At 44.7% G+C, this 26,594-nt stretch overlaps 1 long non-coding RNA gene across 1 annotated transcript in view; it reads left to right on the forward strand.

Annotated features, from left to right (window-relative positions):
- Window positions 1-21,592, forward strand: part of LOC121278299 — a 52,994-nt gene extending 31,402 nt beyond the window's left edge. Inside the window, exon 3 of the long non-coding RNA XR_005943094.1 lies at window positions 21,180-21,592. This is a non-coding gene — a long non-coding RNA (uncharacterized LOC121278299). The remainder of the gene's footprint in view (window positions 1-21,179) is intronic.
- The last annotated feature ends 5,002 nt before the right edge of the window (window positions 21,593-26,594 follow it).

The following is a 26,594-nucleotide window of genomic DNA, read 5'->3' on the forward strand; positions in this document are numbered from 1 at the left end:
TGCTGAGAACACACAGAGAGTGTGAAAGAACTCTGTGATGCCTGCCCTCTATATTCTGGCAGCAATGACCAGCACCACCGAGGTGCAGACATCAGTAATGTTCCCAGGGAGTGTGAGGCGGGACTATGACTTTGATCTGAAGGCTGCACAGAGCATAGAGAAGAGGCCCTGGACTGAGACACCTGCCTTTATCTTGTGCAGAAAGGTTTCACATCTGAGTGACAAGAACACTGCTCAAGCATCAGGCAAGAAGACATTCTCAGGAGTTTATTGACAATAGTTAACATTATGTACAAGTGATTAACATCCATGCCCAGGCTGTGCAACTAAACCTCCTTAACTGTCCTAACCCTGTCGTTACGCCTTGGTGCTCCCCGGTAATCCACAGCGGAGTGCAGGCGGCCTACTGACTGCTATGCCCTGTCTGTGATAACTTTGCTGGGCCCCAACCTGCTTTCAGGGTCCTGCTGTGTTGGAGGCCAACTATGGCATCAATGATCGAGTTGAGCCCGTGCAGCAGTGCAGGAGCAAAATCCTGGAACAAGGTCTTCATGGCAACCACAATCCTACTAGTGTTGACCTTGGTGCATTGCAATGCCAGCACTATCTCCTCAGCCTGAAGGTGGACCGACTCCTGCATCATGCCTTGCAATCTGAGGAGTGCAGCAGACATCCTTCCCTGATGTCCCCGAGCTTGCCTTTGCAATTCCAGCAACTGTGACATGACCGAGTCCAGAGGCTCATCATCTGACTCGGACTCAGTAATGTTCTGGCCTCCAGCAATCCTCCAACGTCAGGGACCTGGGAAGTCCCTGCCTCCGCCTGCTGTGGATCAGACAGTGCGATGTTCTCACCAGATTGTGGTCCCAAGGCTACTCTAAAGCTAGGTCGCACTGAGATGTGTGTCTCTGCGCTGGTGGAGGGTGTAGGTGAGCGCTGTGATGGGACTTCAAGGAGGGTGCCTTTAGATTCCTCTTCAGAGATTTCTTTGGGGCTTGATTGAAGGCCCTGGGTCATGGACTCTGTCGGTTGTTTGGCAGACCTGCCTGCGAAAGCAAGGAGAGATAATTAGAGCATGGCAGTGGCCGGTGAACAGGACACATCACTCACAGCATGGCTGTCTGATGGGTGTTGCACTGCTGGATCCTCACTTGGTAGAGCAGCGCCGACCTCACCGTCAGCACAGGACCGGTCTGGATCTTCACTGGCCAGCTGGATGGCTCTGTTTTCAAAGTCCATGAGGACCTTGACCTCAGGCATTCTGCCACCGGCCTGCAACCTCTCCCTCTTGTTGAGTGCCAGCCAACCCCACATGGATACAGATGGAGAAAGTGTAAGCAGGGTGCTTACCAAGCCAGATGACAAGTATGCCTGGATTGTGTGGGTGTTGAGTGGTCCCACAAATGGGCTGAGGGCAATGATGGTGAGTGTGAGTGAGTGAATGGTGATGTCCCTTGAACCGGCAGTGAGTGCGGGCCCCGTGAATGTGTGATGGGTTTGTGAGTGTGTGAGTTGAGTAATAAGATGAGTGACTTACCCTGGCGGAACAGAGGAGATCATTCAACATCTTGCGGCACTGGGTGGCTGTCCTCTTTTGCAGGGCATTGCTGACCATCAGCAATGACCACCACCTCCCAAGCCAGGTTAGTGCTGTTTCTGCCCATCCTGCAGCCAGAGTGGGGGTTAGAAGACATCCCGGCGGGCCTCTATGTCATCCAAAAGTCACTCGAGAGACGCGTCACTGAACCTGGGGGCTGCAGTCTCCTTCAATTTCAGGGCCATGTCTTCAGTGCAGCAGTGGTGGTCTGGAAGCACTGAGATGTATGCTTGTGGCTGGACTTTAAACATGGCGCTCGGCATGATGCAGCAGCGGGGTGATGGCGGGCGGATGAATGGGTTCCTGCCCGCTATGGAAATGGCATGTTTCCCAGGAGTGCATAAATAATGAGGCGGGTTCAGGACGATACAGCGTGAAAACCTGCCATCAAGGCCAACGGGTAAAACATCATTTCATCCACCCACTACCGCACTTAGTGCAAATTTGGGAAAATTCCACCCTATAGCTGGGCACTTAGAGGAACACAAGGTAATCAGCAAGAGTCAGCATGGTTTTGTGAAAGGGAACTTTATTAGAATTCTTTGAAGGAGTAACTTGCGCAGTGGATAAAGGGGAGCTGTAGACATGCTGTATTTGGATTTCCAGAAGGCATTTGATAAGGTGCCACATCAAAGGTTATTGTGGACATTAAAAGCTCAAGGCATAGGGGGTATTGTATTAGCATGGAATAAGATTGGCTGGCTGGCTGAAAACAGAGAGCATGCAAAAATGGGTCTTTTTCCAATTGGTAGGAAATGACAAGTGGAGTCCTGTGCTGGAGTCTGTGCTGGGGCCTCAACTTTTCGCAATTTATATCAGTGACTTAGATGAGGGGAGTGAAGGCATGGTAGCTAAATTTGCAGATGACACAAAAATAGGTAGGAAAGTATGTTGGAAGAGGACATAAGGAGGTTGCAGATAGATAGGTTGAGTGAGTGGGTAAAAATCTGGCAGATGGGATACAATGTAGGAAAATGTGAAGTTGTTCACTTTGGCTGGAAGAATAAAAAAGCAGAACATTAATTAAACAAAGAATGACTGCAGAATTCTGAGGTGCAGACGGATCTAAATTTTCTCATACATGAGTCACAAAAAGTTAGTGTGCAGGTACAGCAACTAATCAAGAAGGCTAATGGAATGTGAGAGGAATTGAACATAAAAGTAAGGATGTCATGCTTCAGTTATACAGGACACTGGTGAGACAGCACCTCAAATGATGCATGTAGTTTTGGTCTCCTTATTTAAGGGAGGATGTAAATGTGTTGGAGGTGGTTCAGAGGAGGTTTACTAGATTGATACCTGGAATGAGTGGGTTGTCTTATGAGGAGAGGTTAGGCAGACTGGGCTTGTTTCCACTGGAGTTTAGAAGATTGAGGGTGACTTGATTGAAATATATAAGATCCTGAACGATATTGACAAGATGGATGAGGAAAGGATGTTTCCTCTTGTGGCTGAGTCCAGAACTAGGGGGCACTATTTTAAAATTAGGGGGTTGCCCTTTTAGGACAGAGATGAGGAGAATTTTTTTCTCTCTCTGAGGGTTGGAACTCTCTGCCTCCAAAAGCAGTGGAGACAGAGTCATTGAATATTTTTAAGGCAGAGGTAGATAGATTCTTGTTAGGCAAGGGAATTAAAGATTATTGGAGGTAGATGGGAATGTGGAATTTGAAACACAAACAGATCAGCCATGATCCAATTGAATGGCGGAGCAAGCTCGAGGGGCAGAATTGCCTACTTATGCTGCAATTTTTTTCTGAAGCATACCATTTCCCTATTACCCTCCTCAAGGCAGTGATTCAAGCTGAAGCATGGCCCTGTAGCAAGGAATCTTCCGTACCTCACGTAGTGCCAGTTTGCAATATGTGAATATGGATAGATGGCGTGTCAGCAAGCTCTTCAATGGATGTTTCTGATAGGCTGCCGACACAGTTTAACCTTATCCTGAGCCTTTCTGGCATCCACACATACACAGTGGACATTAGCGGTCATTGAATGGTTAACAGCAGTGAGGGAAGTCTCAGTGATTTTCATCTCTAGCCAGGGGTTATGGGCCTGATTTTAACTGTACAAGTAGATATGTTTTGAATGAGTTAAGATCTCCACCCACAAGTCGAAGATAGTGTGCAGCTTCTGTTGCTACAAAAGAGATCAGCTAACAGAGGTCAGGGATCAGACCTGGAAGCTAACTCATGTGCGTGGTTTCATAGAAACAATGTGGCACATTTACTTGCTGAAATATATCTTTCCTTTTTAAGGGAATGCAAACAAGAGAAAAGAGTGCAGGAGGTATCTACAATTTTAGCAGTCTGCTTGAGATTTTTCAGTTTCAGACTGGATCCTGCTAAGACCCCTTTCCATTGATAAGCAAGATCTCTAAAGACAAAGAGATTAAAGGTTAAAACAGTGCTGCCATCAAGATAGTGAAGGACAATCACAATCAATAGGAGAATGTGGCCCTGAAAATAAAAATTCACTGATCTGAATGCCAGATGGACATTTATAGTTTCCACCTTTAACTTTACAATAAGTGTGTATAAGCATGGCCAAAGGTGCTTGAAGATATGAAAAGGTGGTGCTGACCTGTGAAATTGAATGTCCTTTATAAGGCAGGAATGAGATCAGCATTTTCTTTCCCAGGTGCGGTTGCCATTGCAACATAATTGACTCGATTGCCACCATCTCCATCTAACACACCAGCTCACTGAGCAACTGACATTTCAACTGTCCCATAAGTGTCAGTGCCAGTGACATTGCCGGCTCAATCCCATGCGAAGCCTATTGTTCTGAAGTGAAAGCTGCATGTGTGCGGCTGATGATAAGAAGCTTGTGGAGCTCAGCTGACACCGAGAGTTCAGGTCTAAAGCGGAAGGTGACATTTCCCTGGCTGTTCTTGCATTTGTGCCCTTGTTAAGCTGTAGGGTGCTTTATATTTATACTGTAATTTTCAGCTGCTTATTTGTTCACCAAATGAACTGAACTTCTTACAGTTTTCTAAATTTACACAGGTTATTATTAGTTGCGAGTGATGGAGACACATGCATGAATAATAGACTATTGCACCATTCAGAGTTTGACAGAAGGCCCAGTGTAATTGAAATGCTCCATCCTTCTTCATTGTTACTTAAATGAGAAACTCGCAAATACATTTTTATTAAGAAATGCTTTTATATCTTGGTATAAATTGTAATTTAGTTCTGTTCTACTATTGTTAAGTGTTAATGACGCTCTTTGAAGTTATTGACCAGCTTGCTATCCTATTGTTATGAAAGGGAAAATAATAATGCTCACTTTAGTAACAATGTATAGAACTTGTGCAGTTCATTCCAAAAAGAATTTAATAAACTGGTGGCTTTACAAACTATTGCTAAAATAAGATTCAGATGCTGCTGCAGAGTGCGAGAGATGAGTAAACAGCTTGAATTTTTCTCCAGTTGGTGGGGGAGTAATGCGATGGGACTTCCATACACTAATGCAACTCTGCCGCTAACCTGCTGTTTTTTCCAGCAACAACTTGCATTTGTATAGTACCTTTAACATGCTAAAATGTCACAAGGTGCTTCACAGGGGCTTAATCTTTTTAAATGGTGAGAGGCATTTAAATATTTGTATTCAGAAGGATCTGGGTGCTCTTGTACATAAATCACTGAAAGCTAACATGCTGGTAAGCAATTAGGAAGGTAAATGGTATGTTGGCCTTTATTGAAAGTGATTTGAAGTATAAGAGTAAGGAAGTCTTGTTGCAATTGTATAGGACTTAAGGATTCTTGTGCACCCTCCTTTCCTTCACCCACCAGTGAAGGTCACTCCTTCAGCCATCTAGTCCTAAACCTCCCTGCCTCTCCAACTCCCTCTTCCCCCGTGAGGCAATACTTAAAACCTATCTCTTTGACCAAGTTTTTGATCACCTGTGCTAATGTTTTCTTTGGCTCAGTGTCAGATTCAGTCTGATTATATAAGAACATAAGAAATAGGAGCAAGAGTATCCAAACAGCCCATCAAGGCTACTCTGCCATTCAATAAGAACATGAAACTACGCCTGGAGTACTGTGTACAGCTTTGGTCTCCTTACCTAAGGAAGGATGCACCAGCCTTAGAGGGGATAGGATGAAGGTTCACTAGATTGATTCCTGGGATGAGAGGATTGTCCTATGAGGAGAGATTGAATGGGATGTTCCTATATGATCTGGAGTTTAGGAGAGTGAGAGCTGATCTCATTAAAACGTATAGAATTATTGGATGGCTTGGCAGGGTAGATGCTGAGAGTTTGTTTCCCTTGGCCGAAGAATCTAGAACTAAAGCATGGTCTCACAATAAGAGGCCAGGCGATTAAGACTGAGATGAGAAAAAAATCTTCAACTGGAGAGTGAATCTTTGGAAATCTCTACCACAGCAGACTGTGGATGCTGAGTCATTGAGTATATTCAAGGCTGAGATTGATAGATTTTTGGGCATTAAGGAAATAGGGATATGGGGCTAGGGCAATAAAGTGAAGTTGATGGAGGAGAGCAGTCATGCTCTTATTGAATGGCAGAGTAGCCTTGATGGACTGTTTGGACGCTCTTGCGCCTATTTCTTATGTTCTTATACAATCAGACAGAAACTGACACTGAGCCAAAGAAAACATTAGCATAGGTGATCAAAAACTTGGTCAAAGAGATAGGTTTTAAGTATTGCCTCACAGGGGAAGAGGGAGTTGGAGAGGCAGGGAAGTTTAGGACTAGATAGCTGAAGGAGCGACCTTCACTGGTGGGTGAAGGAAGGGAGGATGCACAAGAATGCCAACGTTGGAGGGGTGCAGATTTCTCTGTGGGCTATAGGTTTGAAGGTGGCTACAGAAATAGAAAGGATGAGACCTGCATGGAGGGATTTGAACATGCAGTACCTCCCATTTATTAATGCAAGGCAGGTTTATAGTGCAGAAGGCGCTGGTCATTACCTTAATGCCACTGGGAGGGAGATAAATCAAACTGATTAAATGGCTAGCTGCTTTTTGTGACTCCTACAGCTATACCACAGACGATTGAAATAAGGGCAGGTGCATTTTCACAGTATTTCCAACATTAACTGGGACTATTCAGGCTGTTCTCATGCCAATCAGTAACATCTGAAATGGTGCCTAGCTGAAAGGACTAGTAACGGATGTCATTGCCTTTCTTGAGAGCAGCAGTTAGTTAAAGGATCCTTCAATGCCAGCACATGACAGAGTTTCAGGCCTGACATTAAAAAAGATGATTGTAAATGAGAACACTCAGGAAGAGCGTCTTCATTGGGATAAGAGTCGCCCTGGTCCTCAAAGGTTTCAGGGAATAATTCCCAGTCAACCTATCACTCAGGAAGCACCTAGTGGACATGTAAGGAAAGGAAATAGAGTAAATAAGTTAGTTGGCACAATGTATAGGCATTGAGATAAGCAATAGCTGTAGCTAATTTTTAAAAGGCATGGAATCACTTATAAAATATTAGACTGAAAATTTAAAACATTTTTGAAATGCACACTTCAAAGTTCATTTCCCTGGATGCATGCAACCTAGCTGTGGTGGTGGGATGTGAATGTTCTTTTATTAAGGCTGCTTTTGGGAAAGCAGGTTTTAATGAGGCAGTTGGGGAAGGGGTAATGATATACAAGGGAAATATATTTACCTAGCCTCACAGCTTTTATTTAACACAATCGATAATAAGTTTCTGTCTGGCTGCAGGCTGATGGATCTCTTAATCCCTTTCCCTCCTGAGCAATCTCTCCTGACGTGCATTTATAAACACCACCCATATAAGCTTACCTCCTAAGGCCCAGAACAGCACCTTAAAGTGCTGCAAAACCATGGAAAAGTGAGTAGCTTTGCAAAGGAAATCTCAGGTCAGACATTCTGATTTTGCCTTCCCTTTTATGAGGAATATTAAAGACAAATTGGCTCAAATGTTTCACAAAACACTAACTCTGGATTTTTTTAATTATTCTGGCTTGTTAGTAAGGTATTGCAAAAATGATCAAATGATCAAATATTACAGAACGTAAGGGAGACTGTGTTTACCGAAGATTCAGGAGGAAATAAATCCTCAAAAACTCCAGATAATCCATCTGAAGTCAATCTCTTAGAGTTCCCAGATATTGGGAAGGAACATGCATTTATAGACACTATCCTTATATGCACACCTTCAGAGACCCAGGACAGCACCTTGCAACATGATTTCCTGATATTTACTGGGGTGATATTTCCATGTGGGGCTGGAGGCATTCTCCCACAGTGCTCATGCATATTTTCTAGTAGTTTTTTGCCCAGAAGCCAGTCCGATTGACAGGCATGAATCCCTGTCAGGTAGGGAATGCTGCAGAAGAGGCCACTACAGCTCAGGTTATAACTCATGGAGCGTTGGGTGGATACAACATGGACTGGAGGGTAATGGATGATTGCGGGCAGTTGGCGAGAGCTCAGAGGCAGGGACAAGGTTATGGGAAGAGGGGGGATCGATGGTCACTAAGTTGTTGGTGACCGTGAGGCCAGTATTCACAGGGAGGGAGATGCCAGTCATCACAGTTGGGGTCCAACTGCTGGTGGGGGATTCCAATTGTGGAGAGGGAAGCCGGTTAGCTTGAAGGCCAGGAGAAGCACTGCTGCTGGCCTTGGCCCACATGCAGCTTGGAAAGGCATTTGTCCTTTCCAAGCACCTTCCTTTAGGTCAGCCAGCATTAAAGCTTGAGGAAAGATAAATTCTGAAACATGCAGCCTTATTAAAATATTTAAATCGTGTTTGACTAATCTAATTGAATTTTTTTTAATAAAGTTACAGAAGATTGATTAAGGGAATGCAGTAGATCTTGTCTATATGGACTTCAAGAAACATTTAACGAAGCACCACATAACAGGCTGTTTAACAAAATTGAGGCTGATGTAATAGGAGGGTCAGTGTCGGCTTGGAGGAAAAAAATGGCTTCAGGACAGAGAACAGCAAGTTATGGTAAATGAGTTCTGAAGAAGAGTCATATTTGACTCGAAATATCAGCTCTCTTTCTCTCTCCAAAGATGCTGCCAGACCGGCTGCAGAATGGTAGATAGTGGTGTTCTGCAAGAGTCAGTGCTAGGACTGCTGCTTATTTGACGTATATAAATTACTTGCATATTGGAATACAGAGTAAAATTTGAAAATTTGCTGATGATATCAAACTCAGAGGCATGGCAAACAGTGAGAATGATAAAAATAGACAGCAACAGGACATAAATAAGTCAGCTAAATGGGCAGACATGTGGTGGATGGAATTTAATGCAGAGAAGTGTGATGTATTTTGGCAAAAGGGATAGATTCAATATAAACTAAATGACACAGTTCTAAGGAGTATGCAGACACTAAAGGACCTAGGGGGCTCGTGTACTTTGGTCTTTGAAGGGGAAAGGACATATTGAGAGAGTGATTAGCAAAGCGTATGAGACCTTGAGCTTTATTGTATTCTGGGTGGGGAACTTCAAGTCCATTAGCAAGAGTGGCTCAGCAGCACCACACTACTGACCGAGCTGGCTGAGTCCTAAAGGACATAGCTGCTAGACTGGGTCTGCGGCAGCTGGTAAGGGAACCAACAAGAGGGAAAAATATACTTGGCCTCATCTTTACCAACCTACCTGCCGCAGATGCATCTGACCATGACAGAGCTGGTAGGAGTGACCACCGTACAATACTTGTGGATTTGAAGTCTCATCTCTACATTGAGGTAGTGCTGTGTGGCACTACCACCATGCTAAATGGGATAGATTTCGAACAGATTTAGAAACTCAAGGCTGGGCATCCATGAGACAATGTGGGCCATCAGCAGCAGCAGAATTGTACTCAACCACAATCTGTAACCTCATGGCCTGGCATAACCCCCACTCTACCATTACCACCAAGCCAGGGGATCAACCCTGGTTCAATGAAGAGTGCAGGAGGGCACGCCAGGAGCAGCACCAGGCATATCTAAAAATGAGGTGTCAATCTGGTGAAACTATAACACAGGACTATTTGCGTGCCAAACAGCATAAGCAGCAAGTTATAGAGAGAGCTAAGCAATCCCACAACCAACGGATCAGATCTAATCTCTGCAGTCTGACACATCCAGCCATGAATGGTGGTGGACAATTAAGCAAATCGCTGAGGGAGGAAGCCCCACAAATGTCCCCATTCTCAATGATGGAGGAGTCCAGCACATCAGTGCAAAAGACAAGGCTGAAGCATTCGCAACAATCTTGGTGAGACTGCAGCTCAAATACTGTGTGCAGTTTTTGATCTCCTTATTTAAGGAAGGATGTAAATGCATTAGAAGCAGTTCAAAGAAGGTTTACTAGATTGATACCTGGAATGAGTGGGTTGTCTTATGAGGAAAGGTTGGACAGACTGGGCTTGTTTCCACTAGAGTTTAGAAGAGTGAGGGTTGATTTGATTGAAGTATACAAGATCCTGAACGGCCTTGACAAGGTGGACGTGGAAAGGATGTTTTCTCTTATGGGTAAGCCCAGAACCAGGGGGCACGGTTTTAAAATTAGGGATCGCCTTTTAGGACAGAGACGAGGAGAAATTTTTTCTCTCAGAGAGTTTGCACGACTTTGGAATTCTCTGCCTCAGTGGAGGCGGGGTCATTGAATTTTTTAAGGCAGAGGCAGATAGATTCTTGTTAGGCAAGGGAATCAAAGGTTATGGGGGTTAGATTGCAATGTGGAAATCGAAACACAAGAAGATCAGCCATGATCTTATTGAATGATGGAGCAGGCTCGAGGAGCCAAATGGTCTACTCCTGTTCCTATTTCTTATGCTCTTATGTTCAGCCAGAAGTGCTGAGTAGATGATCCATCTCGGACTCCTCCAGAGGTCACCAGCATCACAGATGCCAGTCTTTAGCCAATTCAGTTCACTCCACCTGATATCAAGAAGTGGCTGAAGGTGCTCGATACTGCAAAGGCTATGGTCCCTGACAATATTCCAGCAATAGAACTGAAGACTTGTGCTCCAGAACTTGCTGCGTCCCTAATCCTGGATAATATCCAGGCTCGGGCTGACAAGTGGCAAGAAACATTTGCACCACACAAGTGCCAGGCAATGAACCTCCCCAACAAGAGAGAATCTAACCATTGCCCCTTGACATTCAATGGCATTACCTTTACTGAATCCCGCACTATCAACATCCTGGGGATTACCATTGACCAGAAACTGAACTGGACTAGCCATATAAAAACTACAAGTGGCTACAAGACCAGGTCAGAGGCCAGGGATCCTGCGGTGAGTAACTCACCTCCTGACTCCCCAAAGCCTATCCATCACTACAAGGCACAAGTCAGGAGTGTGGTGGAATACTCCCCACTTGCCTGGAAGAATACGAGCTGCATCCAACAACCCTCAAGAAGCTTGACAATATCCAGGACAAAGCAGCCCGCTTGATTGGCACCACATCCACAAACATTCACTCTCTCCACCACTGACAAACAGTGGCAGCAGTGTGTACCATCTATAAGATGCACTGCAGAAACTCCCCAAGGGTCCTTAGGCAGCACCTTCCAAACCCACGACCGCTACCTTCTAGAAGGACAAGGGCAGCAGGTAGATGGGAAAACCATCTTCTGGAAGCCACTCACCATCCTGACTTGGAAATATATCGCCGTTCCTTCACTGTCGCTGGGTTAAAATCCTGGAACTCCCTTCCTAACAGCACTGTGGGTATAAATACACCACAGGGCCTGCTGCAATTCAAGAAGTCAGCTCCCTATCACCTTCTCAAGGGTAATTAGGGATGGGCAATAAATGCTGGCCTAGTCAGCGATGGCCACATCCTGTAAATGAATTTTTAAAAATCAATAGAGGTATTGAGTACAAAAGTGAGAAAGTTACACTGAACATTTATAAAGCTTGGGTGTGGTCACCACTAGAGTATTGCATCCAGTTCTGGTCACCACACTTAAGGAAGGATGTGAGGATGCTTGAGACGGTGCAGAGCTTCCAAGGATAAGCGATCTTAACTCAAGGAGAAGCTGGATTCTCCTTGCGGCAAAACCAGTTGAGGAGGACATTTTATAAAGATGTATGCGAATGTGACAGTTTTAGATAAGGTGGACAAAGAAAAATTATTTCCATTAGCTGAGCGTAAAAGGACTAGAAGTCACAGATTTAAGTTTTTGGGCAAGAGATAAAGGAGAGATGTGAGTAAGAACTTCTTTATGCAGCAAGTGGTAATGAATAAGTGGTGGAAGCAGAGACAGTCAATGATTTCAAAAGGAAATTGAATGGGCACTTGAAGGCAATAATCTTGCAGGGCTACAAGGATAGAGCAGGAGAATGGGACTGACAGCATTGCTCTACAGAGAGCTGGGATGGACTTGATGAGCAGAATAGCTCCTTCTGAGCCATAATGACTCTAGTCACCTGCCTCCTGGGAGTGGTTTGGTCACTAGCCCCATCTCGGTTCCCTGATAGCCAGAAGTAAATGGCTTAGAGGAGGGTTGAGTTTGGGTTTGAGATTTTTAAAATTTAAACATTCCACTGGACACAAGTCTGCACTCCACCCCCCATCCCCACCCCACCCCACCCCCAAAAATAATGTGTCTCTGGAAGCAAAGCAGGCCAATACAGCTATATAACCAAATTGATCCAGCTGCATGTGGGCTGAAAACTCAAACTATCTGCACAGGCCAGCACCAATTCTGCTTTCCCACGACACATTTGTTCTAGTTTATTATATAATATATGGTTCTCGGCTTCTTCCTTGAACAGAGGCCCAAGCAGTCCCCATCCACCACCTCCCTCCTCTGCCAAGCTGAACTTGTCCTCACTTTGAACAGCTTCTCCTTCAGCTCCACTCACTTCCTCCAAATAAAAGGTGTTGCTATGGGTACTTGCATGGACCCAAGTTATGACTGTCTTTTTGTCAGTTATGTAGAACGTTCCTTGTTCCAGTCCTATTCAGAACCCTCTCCTATAACTCTTTTTTCTAGTCCCTACACTTCCTCACACCCAGCTTCCTGTAAGTCTCCATTCCATTCTCCCGGTTTCTCCATCTCCATGGCAGCTGTTCTGATGATGCGACCTTCCACAACGGTGCTTCCATCCTCTCTTCCTATTCCCTGAACTGAGCATTCCTCCCAACTCTGATTGGCAGGACCCTCAACTATGTCAAACCCATTTCCCACACTTCTGTCCTCACCCTTTCCCCTCCCACCCATAACCATAACTGGGTCCCTCTTGTCCTCACTTTCTACCCCACCAGTCTCCGTACTCATAGGATCATCCTCTGCCATTTCAGACACCTCTGGCATGATGCAGCCACCAAATGCAACTTCCCCTCCCCTACCCTGTCAGCATTCTGAAGGGCCCTTTTGTTCTGCAACACCCTGGTTCACTCCTCCATCACATCCAACACCTCATCCCCTTCCCATGCAATCGCAGGAGATGTAACACCTGTATCTTTTACCTCCTCTCTCCTCGCTGTCCAAGGCCCCAAACACTCCTACCAGGTGAGGCAACAATTTACTTGTATGTCTTCCAATTTAGTCTAATGCATTTGCTGCTCACAATGCAGTCTCCTCTCCATTGGGATGATCAAGCACAGACTGGGGGCCACTTTGCAGAACACCTCTGCTCAGCACACAAGCATGTCCCTGACCTCCCTGTCACTTGCCATTTCAATTCACCATCTTGCTCTCATGCTCATATTTCTGTCCTTGGTCTGTTGCTGACTAAGTGAGTGAAGACTTGGCCAGAATTTTACATTTGGTATGTGGGTCGGCGGAAGCGGCCGGAGGAGGTTGGGGAGCCGACTGCCACCCGCGATTGGCTCCGCACCATGATTTCACACGGGTGGGCCAATTAAGGCCCGCCCTGCGTGAATCGTGAGCGGTAGCGCTGAGCGCTGCCTATGCGGGCGGGAGAGGGGAGGGAAAGTCGAGTCTAGCATGCATGCACACGAAAGACGCTTCAATCTCCGAGGCACGGAGCTGCCTCAGGGAGATTGTAACGCTTTTTTAAAAAATTAATAATGACATTAAAAATTTAATGAAACATGTCCCCTCATGCGACTGTGTCACATGAGATGGGACATGTTTTCAATGGCAAAAGAAAGTTTTTATTTAATTTGTATGAGCTTTAGGAAACCTGATCCCACTCGTGGATGAGGTTTCCTAAAAAATGTAAAGGCCGCTTGGCCTTTTCACCTGCCCCACCAGTCATAAGGTTGGACAGGCCGCAGAAAATTCAGGTCGATTAGGCCCGTAATGGCCTTAATAGGCTTTTAATTATCAGCAGACACACAGCCAACTCCGGCACGCGCCTGCTGAACGAAATATCACAATGGCGCACAGTGATGTTGGGACGCATGCCCAACATCATCACGCATCATTTTATGTTCCAGTGTGTCAGGCACGTGCCCACCTGCCAAATGTAAGATTCTGGATTTGGTGAGAGGGGAGTTTTAAGTGTTAATTTTGTTCTTAAATTTTGCTCTTAAAATCTAATCTAGTCTGTAATTAGCAGTAACTGGAATGTACTGTATAAGCAAGCTAAGTTCCTCTTTTCTTGCAGTTTAGACAGGGTAAACTCACTCTCAGCTGTAGGAGTTGAGTAGTTAATTAACTAACTAGTTGAATCTGGTTAGTGTAGCCCCAGTTCAGTTTACTATAAATTTAGGTCCTTTAGTGCAGCCTTGGCAAACTGGAGTGCAGCTGACTAGCTGAGTGAAAACTTGGAGTTTGGTGAGAGGGGAGATGGGAGAAGGAGTTGTTTGTTTCCTTTTTCCATCTTTCTCACCCCAGAGAAAATGGTTCTTGCTCTACTACAGGGAAAGAAGCTAGCTGTTTGGTGAGTATCTGGTAAGTGGGTAAGTTCTATTCTATCCTTAAGGTTTAATATAGTACATAATTTGGTGATAAAGTTAATAAAATGTGTAATAAAACAATATAAATAGGTGATTAATATAATTAAGTAATTATTTAAAACACATTAAGGATGGCAGGGCAGGTGATTTGTCCAGGCTGCAGCATGGGAGAGCTCCTGGATAACATTATGATCGAGGGCAAATTAAATAGTAGTAAGTTTTAGTCGCTTGAGGAACTTCAGCTCAGAGTCATTGAGCTGGAGGCTGAGCTGCAGACTCTGTGACACATCAGGGAGGGGAAAAGTTACCTGGATGCTTTGTACCAGGAGGTAGTCACACCAATTAGGATAGGGTCTTCTGATTGGTCAGTGGCCAAGGACAGGAGGGTGTGACTGTGAGCAGGTAAGGTGACTCAGAGGGCAAGAGTGTGAGCCTCTGCAATTGTCCAACAGCTTTGAAGTTCTCTCAGCTTGTTTGGATGAGACTAGGGGCTGCGGGGTGGATGAGCAAACTGACCAGGGCACCCTGGTACAGGAAGCCATCCAAGTGAGAGGAGCAAAAAGGAATGTAATGGTTGTAGGGGACAGTATACTAAAGGGGATTGGCACTGTTCTCTGTAGCAAAGAGCAAGAATCCAGATGGCTTTGTTGCCTACCCAATGCCAGGGTTCAGGACATCTTTTCAGGGTTGGAGAGGAACTTGCAGTGGGATGGGGAGGATCCAGTGGTCATGGTTCATGTAGGTACCAATGACATAGGCAGGATGAGGAAGGAGGCTCTGCATAGTCAGTATGACAAGCTAGGCACCAAATTAAGAAGCAGAGCCCCAAAGGAAACAATTGCTGGATTTATTTATCTGAGTCATGAGCAAATTGGCATAGGACAAATAAAATTAGAGAAATGAATGCACGACTCAAAGACTGGTGTGGGAGAAGTGGGTTCTAGTTTGTAGGGCACTGGCACCAGTATTGAGGAAAATGGGATCTGTACTATTGGGATGGTCCATACTTGAACCGTGCTTGGGCTGGTATCCCAGTGAGCCACAGAACTTGGGAAGTTGAGAGGGTTTTAAACCAAACAGTGGGGGCAAGGGATCAAATTTGGGAAGATGTGATAGACTGTGACAGGAAGGGCAGAAAGCCTAGACACTACAAAAATAATGAAAGGACAAAACTAAAGACCCTGTATCTAAACACATGTAGGATTCGAAACTAAACAGATGAAGTGATAGTGCAAATAGAAATAAATAAGTATGGTATGATAACCATTACAATGACGTAGCTACAGGATGACATAGATTGGGACCTGAATGTTGAAGGGTTTGTCACATTTAAGAAGGACAAGAAATTAGGAAAAGGTGGAGTGGTGGCTCTGTTAATTAATGATGGTATCACACATGAGGGATGACCTAAGTTCAGGAGACCAGCATGTAGAAGCATTTTTGGGTGAGATTAGGAATGATAAAGGCAAGAGGTCATTTGTGGGAGTGGTGTACTGGCCCTTTAATTGTAACTACACAGGACAGAGTATAAAAGGAGCTAATAGGAGCTTGCCAGAAAGGTACAGCAATAATCATGGGGGATTTTAATCTACATGTAGACTGGAAAAATCAGATGGGCAAAGGTAGCATAGATGAATTCATAGAACATTTTTGGGATAGTTTATTAGAACAGCACATTCTGGAGCCAACCAGAGAGCAGGCTATACTAGACCTGGTATTGAGCAACGAGATAGGATTAATTGAAAACCTCATAGTGAAGGCACCCTTAGATACATTTTACTTTCATTCATTCATTTTGAGGAAGAAACAAGTGCATCCAAGACTAGCATTTTAAACTTAAATAAGAGCAATTCTGAGGGCATAAGCTAGCTAAGGTGAACTGGCAAATGAGGTTGAGGGATATGTCAATAGAGAGTCAGTGGCAGACATTTAAAGAGATATTTCAGAATACACAGAATATTCCAATGAGAAAGAAAAATTCCAGGAGGGCCCACTGTCTGTGGTGAACTAAATAAGTTAAAGACAATATCAAACTTAAAGAAAAAGCATATAATTAGGCAACGACAGGGGGACAGGCCAGAAGATTGGAAAAAATATAATTAACAGCAAAGAATGGCAAAAAGATTAATAAAGACAGGAAAAATTAGAGTAAGAGAGCAAGCTAGCTAGAAATATGAAGACAGATAGTAAGATTTGCTATAGATAATTAAATAAGGAACGGGTTAATAAAGTGAGCGTTGGTCCTATAGAGAGTGCGTTTGGGGAATTGATAATGGAAAGTAGGGAGATGGTGGATGAACTAAACAGGTATTTTGCTTTGGTCTTCACTATAGAGAACACAAGTAACATCCTGGAAAAAGCTGTAAATCAGGAAATGGAAGGGAGGGAGGAACTCAGGAAAATTATAATCACCAGGGTAGTGGTATTGAGCAAATAGTTTGGGCTGCGAGCTGACATATCTCCAGGTCCAGATGGACTTCACCTTAAGGTCTTGAAAGAAGTGGCTAGTGAGATAGTTGATGCACTGGTTTTAATTTTCCATAATTCCCTAGATCAGGGAAGGCACCATTAGATTGAGAAATAGCAAATATAACTCCTTCATTCAAAAAGGGAGGGAGACAGAAAGCAGGGGGAGAATTATCCCCCATTGGGGGGGGGGGTGTTGTGCGGGTCAGGCACGAACCCGATCAGTACCTCTGATCGGGTCCACGGCGCCATTTTACGTGGACAAGCCAATTAAGGCCCGCCCAGAGTGACATGCGCCCGGAGTGCTGCGCCCTCCCTGTGCGGGCAGGGGGGTGTTCCCCGAGTTGGGGCCTGTGCTCTTTCGTGCATGCACCCAAAAGAGCGCAGAAATCTCCCTGAGGCACCAGATTAGTTTAAGGTTTAAAAATTTAAATAAAGAAAGGAAAATATTTTAAGACGTCCCCTCATGCGACAGTGTCACATGAGCTGGGACATGTCAATGAATTTTAATTAAAAATTTTATTTAATTAACAAACACTTCATGAAACCTCATCCTGCCCATGGATGAGGTTCCATGAAAAATGCAAAGGCCGCCTGGGCACTTCGCCTGCCCGCCAACCTTAAGGATGGACGGGCAGCTCAGTTAATAATTTTAATTGATATTTAAATGGCCTTAATATGCCTTTTGACAGTTTGGCAGGCGAGCAGCCGACTTGGCTGCACCCCAGCCGCACTGAAAATCCAAATGACATGCGGTGGATGTCGGGACACATGCCCGACGTCACCCCACATCATTTTACACTTCGCTGAGTGATCCCTGCCCCCACTCACCAAGCCGAAAATTCTGGCCCAGGAAACTACAGGCCAGTTAGCCTAACATCTGTCATAGGGAAAATGTTTGAAGAATATTATTAAAGATGTTATAGCTGGGCACTTAGAAAAATTCAAGTCAATCAGGCAGAGTTAAAAAGGGAAATCATGTTTAACCAATTTATTGGAGTTCTTATGAAGGAGTCACATGTGCTGTGGATAAAGGGGAACCGGTGGATGTACTGTACTTAGATTTCCAGAAGGCATTTGATAAAGTGCCACATCGAAGGTTATTGCAGAAAATAAAAGCTCATGGTGTTGGGGTAACATATTGGCATAGGAGATTGGCTAGCAATCAGGAAACAGTTAGCATAAATGGGTCTTTTTCTGGTTGGCAGGATGTGACAAGTGATGTGCCACAGGGATCAGTGCTGGGCCCTCAACTTTTTACAATTTATATAAATGACTTGGATGAAAGGACCAAAGATCTGGTTGCTAAATTTGCTGACGACACAAAGATAGGTAGGAAAGTAAATTGTGAAGAGTATGTAAGAAGGCTAAAAAGTGACATAAATAGGTTCAGTGAGTAAAGTTCTGGCCAATGGAGTATAATGTGGGCAAATGTGAAATCGTTCATTTTGGCAGGAAGAATAAAAAATAAGCTTATTACCTAATTGGTGAGAGATTGCAGAGCTCTGAGATTCCGAGGGATCTGGGTGTCCTAGAAAGGTTACAAAAGGTTAGTATGCAGGTTCAGCAGGTAATTAGAAAAGCCAATAGGATGTGATCATTTATTGTGAGGGGAACTGATTACAGAAGTAGGGAGGTTATGGTTCAGTTGTACAGGGTGTTGGTGAGACCACATCTGGAATATTGTGCACAGCACTTGTCCCCTTATTTAAGGAAAGATGTAAGTTCAGAGAAGGTTTACTAGACTAATACCAGGAATGGGCAGGTTGTCTAATGAGGAAAGGCTGGACAGGTTAGGCTTGTAATTTAGAAGAGTAAGAGGCGATTTAATTGAAACCTTTAAGATCCTGAGGGGTCTTGATAGGGCAGATGTGGAGAGGATGTTTCCTTCTGTGGGAGAATCTAGAACTAGGGGGCACTGTTTAAAAATAAGGGGTCACTCATTTAAAACAGATGAGGAGAATTTTTTCTTTCCGAGTCCTGTGAGTCTTTGGAACTCTCTTCCTCGAAAGGCGGTGGAAGCAGAGTTTTGAATATCTTTAAGGCAGAGCTGGATGGATCCTTGATTAACACAGGAGTGAAAGGTTATCAGTGCAGGCAGGAATGTGGGGTTGAGGTTACATTCAGATCGGCCATGATCTTATTGAATGGTGGGGCAGGCTTGAGGGGCTGGGTGGCCAGCTCCTGCTCCTAATTCGTTTGTTTGTATCTTCATATGCAATGTCCCACTGAAGCCCAGTGGAAGCTGTAGGAACAGCACCTTATCTTCCAGTTAGGCACTTTACAGCCTTCTGGACTCAACATTGAATACAACAACTTCAAACCATGAACTGCGTCCTCCATTTTGAATTTTTTTCCCCAAGTGCCAGTTATCTTGTTTTCATGTTTTTGCTTTCAGACAGAGGTGCCCTTTATTCTGCTATTAACACCTACACTGGACCAATGCTTTGTTCTTTACTACTACCATTACCACTGCCTTTGCCTTTTTTCCATGAGATCTTTGATATTTAACCTTCCCTGCCCTCTAACCTATCCCTCACCTTCCTTTTCGTTCCACCTGCCCCTCCCACCTTTTTTTAACAACGTAAGACCTATCACATTTCTACCTCTCTTCAGTTCCGAAGAAGAGTCATATTGGACTCGGAATGTTAAACTGTTTTACTCTCCACAGATGCTATCAGACCTGCTGAGTTTTACCGGGACCATCTCTTTTTATTTCAGATCTCCAGCATCCGCAGCATTTTGCTTTTATTGTTCCAGTTTATTGCTAGGGCTCTGAATACAAATAACTAGAGGGCAAATGCAGAACCCTACCTGCCATACCTGTGGAATTGTTTCCAATGGAAGCAGCTCCATGATGTAGATATGTCACCTAGTTCAATTTGAAGAAGTCTATAAAATCCAAGTCTTTTGCTTATTCCTAACATTTGAGTTGCAGGCCAATCACTTCAGATACAAGTTCGGTCTTTGAAAATAAACAACAGAAAACTGGTTCCGTAAAAACCAATTGCAAACAAAACCCATGACAGAAAGCTGATAGTTCTGCAATGAAGAAGGACTTGCGATATCAGATTATCAAAATAATAAGCAGAAACTTCTGGAAACTTTCAGCAGGTAAGGCAGCATCTGTGGAGAGATAAACAGAGAATTAGAGAAGTTAGAGATATAAGAGACTTTGAACAAGAGAAGTGGGAAGGATGAGAAGAAGAACAAAAAGGAAGGTCTATGATAGGGTGGAAGGCAGGAAAGATTAAATGACAAAAGGTCTCATTGTGCAAGGTCGAATAGAGAGGTAATGGGACAAGTAAAGAAACAAAAGATGTGTCTAGAGGAGGGTTGAATGGCAAGATCCTGAATAGCTGCTGTTGAAAGCAAAGGGAGCAAGAGAGAAACAAGAGGACAAACCAATCCAGCAAAGTAAAATGAAACAGTCTGAGGGCAGAGATTATAATCTAAAATTGTTGAACTCAGCGTTGAGTCCAGAAGGCTGAAGTGCCCAGTTGAAAGATAAGGTGCTATTCCTCAAGCTAGCATTGAGCTTCACTGGAACACTATACCAAGCCAAGGACAGAAAGATCAGAGTGGAAGCAAAGTGGAGAATTAAAATGACAGGCAACTGAAAGCAACAGGTAAATGAAACTGAACAAAGGTGTTTATAAAGCAGTCAGCCTCTCTGCGCTTGGTCTCCCAAATATAGAAGACACCACATCATGAGCAAAGAACACCATATAATGAGTTGAAAGTACAAGCAAATCGCTGTTTCACATGGGAAAAGTGTTTGGGGACTTGGACAGGTAGGAGGGAGGATGTAAGAGGGCAGGTGTTGAATCTCTTGCGCTTGCACGGAAAGGTGTTGAAAGAAGGGGAGGGGTTATTGGGGAGGAGGGGGAGTGACAGAGGTGTGGACCAGTGTATCACAGAGGAAATGGTCCCATTGGAATGCTGAAAGTGGAGGGGAGATTTCCAGCATCCACAGTATTATGCTTTCTTATCAGCTAACAAAACTTGTTTCTACTTGTGGTGCTTTGTATTGGGTTCCCTTCCATCAAATAGTTTATTTTTGTGAACAATTGCTCCGTGTCATGTACCCTCTCTATATAGATACATCTTTATCTATTTCACTTGCATGTATTCCTTATCAGGTTTTACACGTTGCTTCTTTAGACAAGAAAACAAATTGCACACAGGAGTTTAAAATGAAAGAAGATTTAGCTTAAAGATATGATAAAAAAAATAAATTAACAGTCAACCATGAAATATGTTGTTCAGACAAGCTATTATCCATTTTTTCCCACACAGTGACCTCCTGATTTCCAAGCTACCTGAGGGATGGAAGCAAAATCAGAGGACAATTCCCAGTGGACCATGCTTGTGTATTTTCTATCACTAACATACAGAGCCATACTGCCAAAGTCCATGGAAGCCCAGTAAAGGAATAATGTGTGACAACAGTAGACTAAAAAGGGTCAGTGATATAAAACTTGTCAAGGTAGTGCAAAATAACAAGAGGAGAGTGTAGTAATTATAGTTTTGATAAATGTAGGACTGTAGCTTTAAGAATAATCCGGTATTGTAAGATCACATGATCTGTGTAAACCAATGAGGTGGCAGTGGGGGGAACTTCTAGGAGGGAGTTCTTCTTTAGTTATTGAGTTAGATGCACAAATATAGCTGCTGCTGTCTTGTAAATAAAGTTCAAAGTTTTCACCAAGTAAGGTTGCCTGGAAAATCAACTCTATAACAAACTGGTGACAAGAATAAATCAGATCCGGTACTGTCCCTCACCCAGCGATTGCGAGTATCTAAGATAATTAAAAAGAAAGCAAGATATATTCATCTGAGATTCCACACTTTGGCAGAATCGATCCCTTTGAACAAGCCACAGATGACTGGTCTCAATATATAGAATGTCTTGCATTCTACTTTCCAGCCAGCAGAATCATGGGGGAGGAAAAGAAGAGGGTGATTCTCCTGAGCATTTGTGGGAGCAAACCCTACAGTTTAATTCAAAGCTTGACGGCCCCCAGTGCCCCAGAATCAAAGACCTTCAGTGAATTAGTAGACCCCATTAAGGGACATTTTCAACCTAAGCCCTCAGTCACAATGCAAAGATTCAGGTTCAATTCACAGAATAGAGCCCCAGGGGGGACCATTGCTACCTACGTGGCAAAATTAAAACAACTAATGGAATATTGTCATTTCGGTGAAATCCTGAATGATATGCTCAGAGATCGTTTGGTATGTGGCATGCAGGAGGATTGCTGGCTGAAGTGAATCTTGACTTTAAGAAAGAGTTAGAAATAGCGCTTGCAATGGGAAGTGCTGTAAGGGACTCACAAGTGATTCAAGGCATTGTTCCTGCCCAACTAGGAAAACCAACTAGGAAAACAATCAGCCAAAAGTGGCGCAAAAAGCCGGGACTCCACTGCGAGGCTGGAAACAGCCCCCACTAACTGAAAACTTAGAGGAAACAGCTTAGCAGCAAATTTGAAAACTAATTTTTTTCGACATGGAAACAATCATACTCCTGACCATTGGCAATTTAAAAAGGTGGAGTGTTATTTTTGTCACAAAAGTGGGCACACATTAAAACATTGCAAAGCGAGATTGAAACAGGCAACAATCGAAGTCCAATGAAGCACATAGTGTGGAAGAGCCAGAAACAACCAATTCTGACATTTATTCATTATTCACCATGAAAGTTGGGGAGACAGAGCCAATTATTGTCACAGTGCAAGCGAATTGTAAGCCTTTAAAAATGGAAGTAGACACTTGTGCTTCTACCACTGTAGTGGGAGAACACACTTTCAGATATTTAAATAAAGGTGCTTAACAATTAAATGTGGAACAAACTTCTGCCAAGTTGTAAACGTACACAGGTGAAGAAACCCACGTAACAGGATGCACTTCGAAGTCATCAGAGGCAACAGGGCCAACCATTGCACATGCTGTCTCCACCCCTGCTGCGGATGTCAGGGCAGCACCTAGAAGTGGAAGGCCTAGAAAAGTTGAGAAATTCTGATCACAGTTGGTTGCACAGATGGGTACATTTTGTCATTTTATAATCTGAAAATATATTCACTTTCACTGAATAATGTGTAATGGTGTCTTTCATCTTCATTGACAGGTTTCATTAGTTCTCCCACTGCATTCCCCCACCCCCCCCACCACCGCCCTCCACTAGCAGCTCAGCTGCATGCAGGTGGACCACAAGTAATTCTGGAGGGAGAAATGTGTGTGTGGAAGGACCTTTCACAGCCTCATGCGAGCCTCTCCCACGCACGCAGAGCCTTCCTCCTTCATACTCATTTCAATGTCCTGAGCATTTTCAATGCTGCCTGTTGGTGTTCATTTTTAGTTGCCCATTTGAGCTGAACAGCATCTCCACCCACCCACACTCCCATGCAGCACTTGTTCCTGGCCAATACGAGGCTCTGCTCACTTTTGGATTTAGAAGCATGGTACATGTAACATTTGTCTTTAGCTCTCCCATCCTTTCCTCTTCCCCCGTCACCCATGTCCTTTCTCCTATCACTGCTGGCCCCTTGGCATCAACTTCCACCTCCCCACTCACACCTACCATCCAGAACCCTTTTCTTTCGGGGATATCCAGGTGAATGTGCATGTTCCCTTCCTTCCCAAAATTCCCACCCACATTATGGTCCCCGACCTCCTCCTTCCCACCCCCAGGGTCTGTGCCTGAATCTGAGACCCACCAACCACCCTCACTGTCCCTTTTACTGATGCCATCACATCCTCACCTACCTACCTTACCAGCTTATTCTGCCCTCTCTCATTCTCACAATTCCCTTCCATCACGCCCACCCTCATTTCGCTCCCCAGGAGGCAATCATTGACTCTATAGACCCCTCCCTTGCATGTTCACCTGGACATCACACACCCCCCACCCCCTACTCATTCCTCCCCTAAGGACCCCCCCCCCCCCCACCCCCCCCCGCCTCCGGACTCCTTCCTCCACCACCAGCCCCCCCACCCACCCCCCCCCCGGATTCCTTCCCCCTTGTCTCCTTGCCCCCTCCTTACTCCTTCCTCCACTCTTATCCCTTCCTCCACCTCACTCCTTCCTCCCCCCAGATTCCTTCCTCCACCTCACTCCTTCCCACCTCTGGACTCCTTCCTCCACTCACACTCCTTCCCCCCCCCACTCAGAACTTCTTCCTCCATTTGAAGCCCTGCCCTCTTCCAAAAGCCTTCCTACACCCTAAATCCTTCCCCGCCCCTGAACTCCATCCCCCCTCCGAGCTCCTTCCCATACACCTTCCTCCCTCCTTAACCTGCCTCCCAAGTTGCTGTGTCCTGTGCTGTTACTCCCTCCTCCCCCCACACTCCCTCCCCCCTCCCAACTTCACCCTCCCCTGACATCTTCATTTCGCTCCCTCCCAACCTCACCTCCCCCGACACACCTTCCTCTCCCAGTAAAACCTACACTTTCCTCTCCACCCTCTCGACAATCATCTGTAGCAGACCATGGCCAAGACACTGAAGTGCCGAAGCAGATCTTCAACGGTGACTTTCCACCTTCCATGATCTGCTTCACGACAAAGCTGTGTCTATGAGAATCCACCCAGCATGCAATGCACATTTCTTCAGGGTCCTGTTGCTGTTGGGTTCCAGCGTCTTCTGCTCCTCTGGTGTCCGCGATGTGAGCAAGGCCCTGACGGTAAGTCCCAACTTCTGCACGTCACACTTATCAAGGCATGTTCTGCATTGGCATTTTTTCCTGCACATGTGAGTAGTAAAGTTGACATGGGGGGAAATGATTCCAACGAGCTGGGCTTATAATGACATGAAGATGTGTTACAATGAAGTTCCTGACATGTGGTGGCAGGAAATATGGCCCGCTATTGATGGGCAGAGTGGACGACTGCAAACTGGTTTCACAATGGCATGAAAGCGATTTTTGGCCTTCCTGCCATATTGTCCGCTCACACCTGCCTTGACGCCTTCTGCCAGCAGGCACGGAAAATTCCTGAGTGTGTATTATCTGCCACTGGCCAGGGTCACCAGGGGCTCAGTTGGTAGCACTCTTGCGTCTAGTCAGAAGGTGACAAGTTCAAGTCCCACTCTGAGACTTGAATACAAAATGTATGTTGCCACTTCAGTGCAACACTGAGGGAGTGCTGCACTCTCAGAGCTGCTGCACTTCAGATGGATTGTTAAACTGAGGCCCTATCTGCCTATTAAGACGGATGTAAAAAATTCCTTAACACCATTTTGATGAAAAGTAGGGGAGTTCTTTCCAATGTTCTGGTGAATATCCTTCATTCAACATCATTAAAACAGATTATCTGGTCATTATCTCCTTACTGTGAGACCTTGGTGCATGCAGAGTTGGCAGTCACATTTCCTGCATTATCACAGTGACTACAATTCATTGGCTGTAAAGTACTTCGATGAAGATCAGCAATTGTGAAAGGCAACTTAGTGTTTAGTTCTTCCCGCTAAATTCCTACTGGAGCAATAACATGTTTTGTGAATACCTTGTTAAATATCTGTTTTATTTGCCTGGTTTGGGTGCTTCTATCCCATATCTGAATCTTGGGCAAAGTCTGCAGATTGAGCTGGCAGAGTCTGAGGATGAGTCAGAGAGTATCAGAACGTTGAATGATGCTGGCTCTGTGGCATCGTGGGCACTCCACTGTTAAATTATTGAAGTTATTGTTTGGAACCGTAATTGAAAATATGGGAGCCCACTGTAATCCTGACAATAAGAATACCATTCCAGGTTCAGGTTACCTTGAGCTCAGCCAGGAGTGATGTCTCAGGAGTTTGCACCTGAGCACAGAGTTAACCACTAATCACGCTGTCCCCTTGAAGCAGCGCTGCAGATGTCACGGGTGAGAAATTGGTGTTCATAGCACCTATTTTTTGGGTGCTGCAAGTGCCCTTAGGGTTCCATGATAGCCTCTGTGATGCCCGCGCACACACCCCTGATGCAAAGTATGCCAGACTCTATCTTGGTGTAGGCATTGGCACACATGCAATGAATAGCAGAAGTATGCAGATCTGGCATGACGTCAATGCAACACTGATTTGACACCAGCATTGCCACTTTGGATCTCAGTGCTCAGTCAACACCCTCTCATTGACATGGGCAGGACAATGTTAAGCAGCAGGAAGGGCCCCCTCCAAGCTCTGCTTGAAAAGGTCATCAGCTACATACAGTTGATTTTGCAGGTTGATTGCTTTAGGCCCTTGCTACACTTCTACAAGTTTTTGACACAATCCATAGTTGTCTTAATTAAGATTCAAAAGTCTACAGGGAGTAGTGTAGAATACGTGGGAGGAATTTTTTTGCTGACTTTTAGGCTTCTGCACAAAAGAGTTCTTCTCAGACATGCTGCATTGGTAAGCTTTCCCCTTGGAATACAACGTAACTGGGAGAATGAACAGGAAAGGCCATGCAGAATAGTTACTGGAAGAGACCTCTGCATCAGAATTCATTAGCAGGCTCTGCCCTTCCACAGGCTGTCATTGGCATCAACCAGTTTGCTATTTATGCTATCTAAAAGCTCATCAATCCCCTTTGCAGACATGCCACCATCCAAACTTGATCAGCACAAGCGAGAAAAATCCATTTTATTCACTGGCGGCTCCCCAAGTGTTGCTCTGTCAAAATCCTGAAACTTCCTCCCTATCTGCACTGTGGGAGCGCTTCCATCTCATGGACTGCAACGGTTCAATAAGGTGGCT

Source organism: Carcharodon carcharias, chromosome 5, assembly GCF_017639515.1.
Source record: "Carcharodon carcharias isolate sCarCar2 chromosome 5, sCarCar2.pri, whole genome shotgun sequence".
Taxonomy (NCBI): Eukaryota; Metazoa; Chordata; class Chondrichthyes; order Lamniformes; family Lamnidae; genus Carcharodon; species Carcharodon carcharias.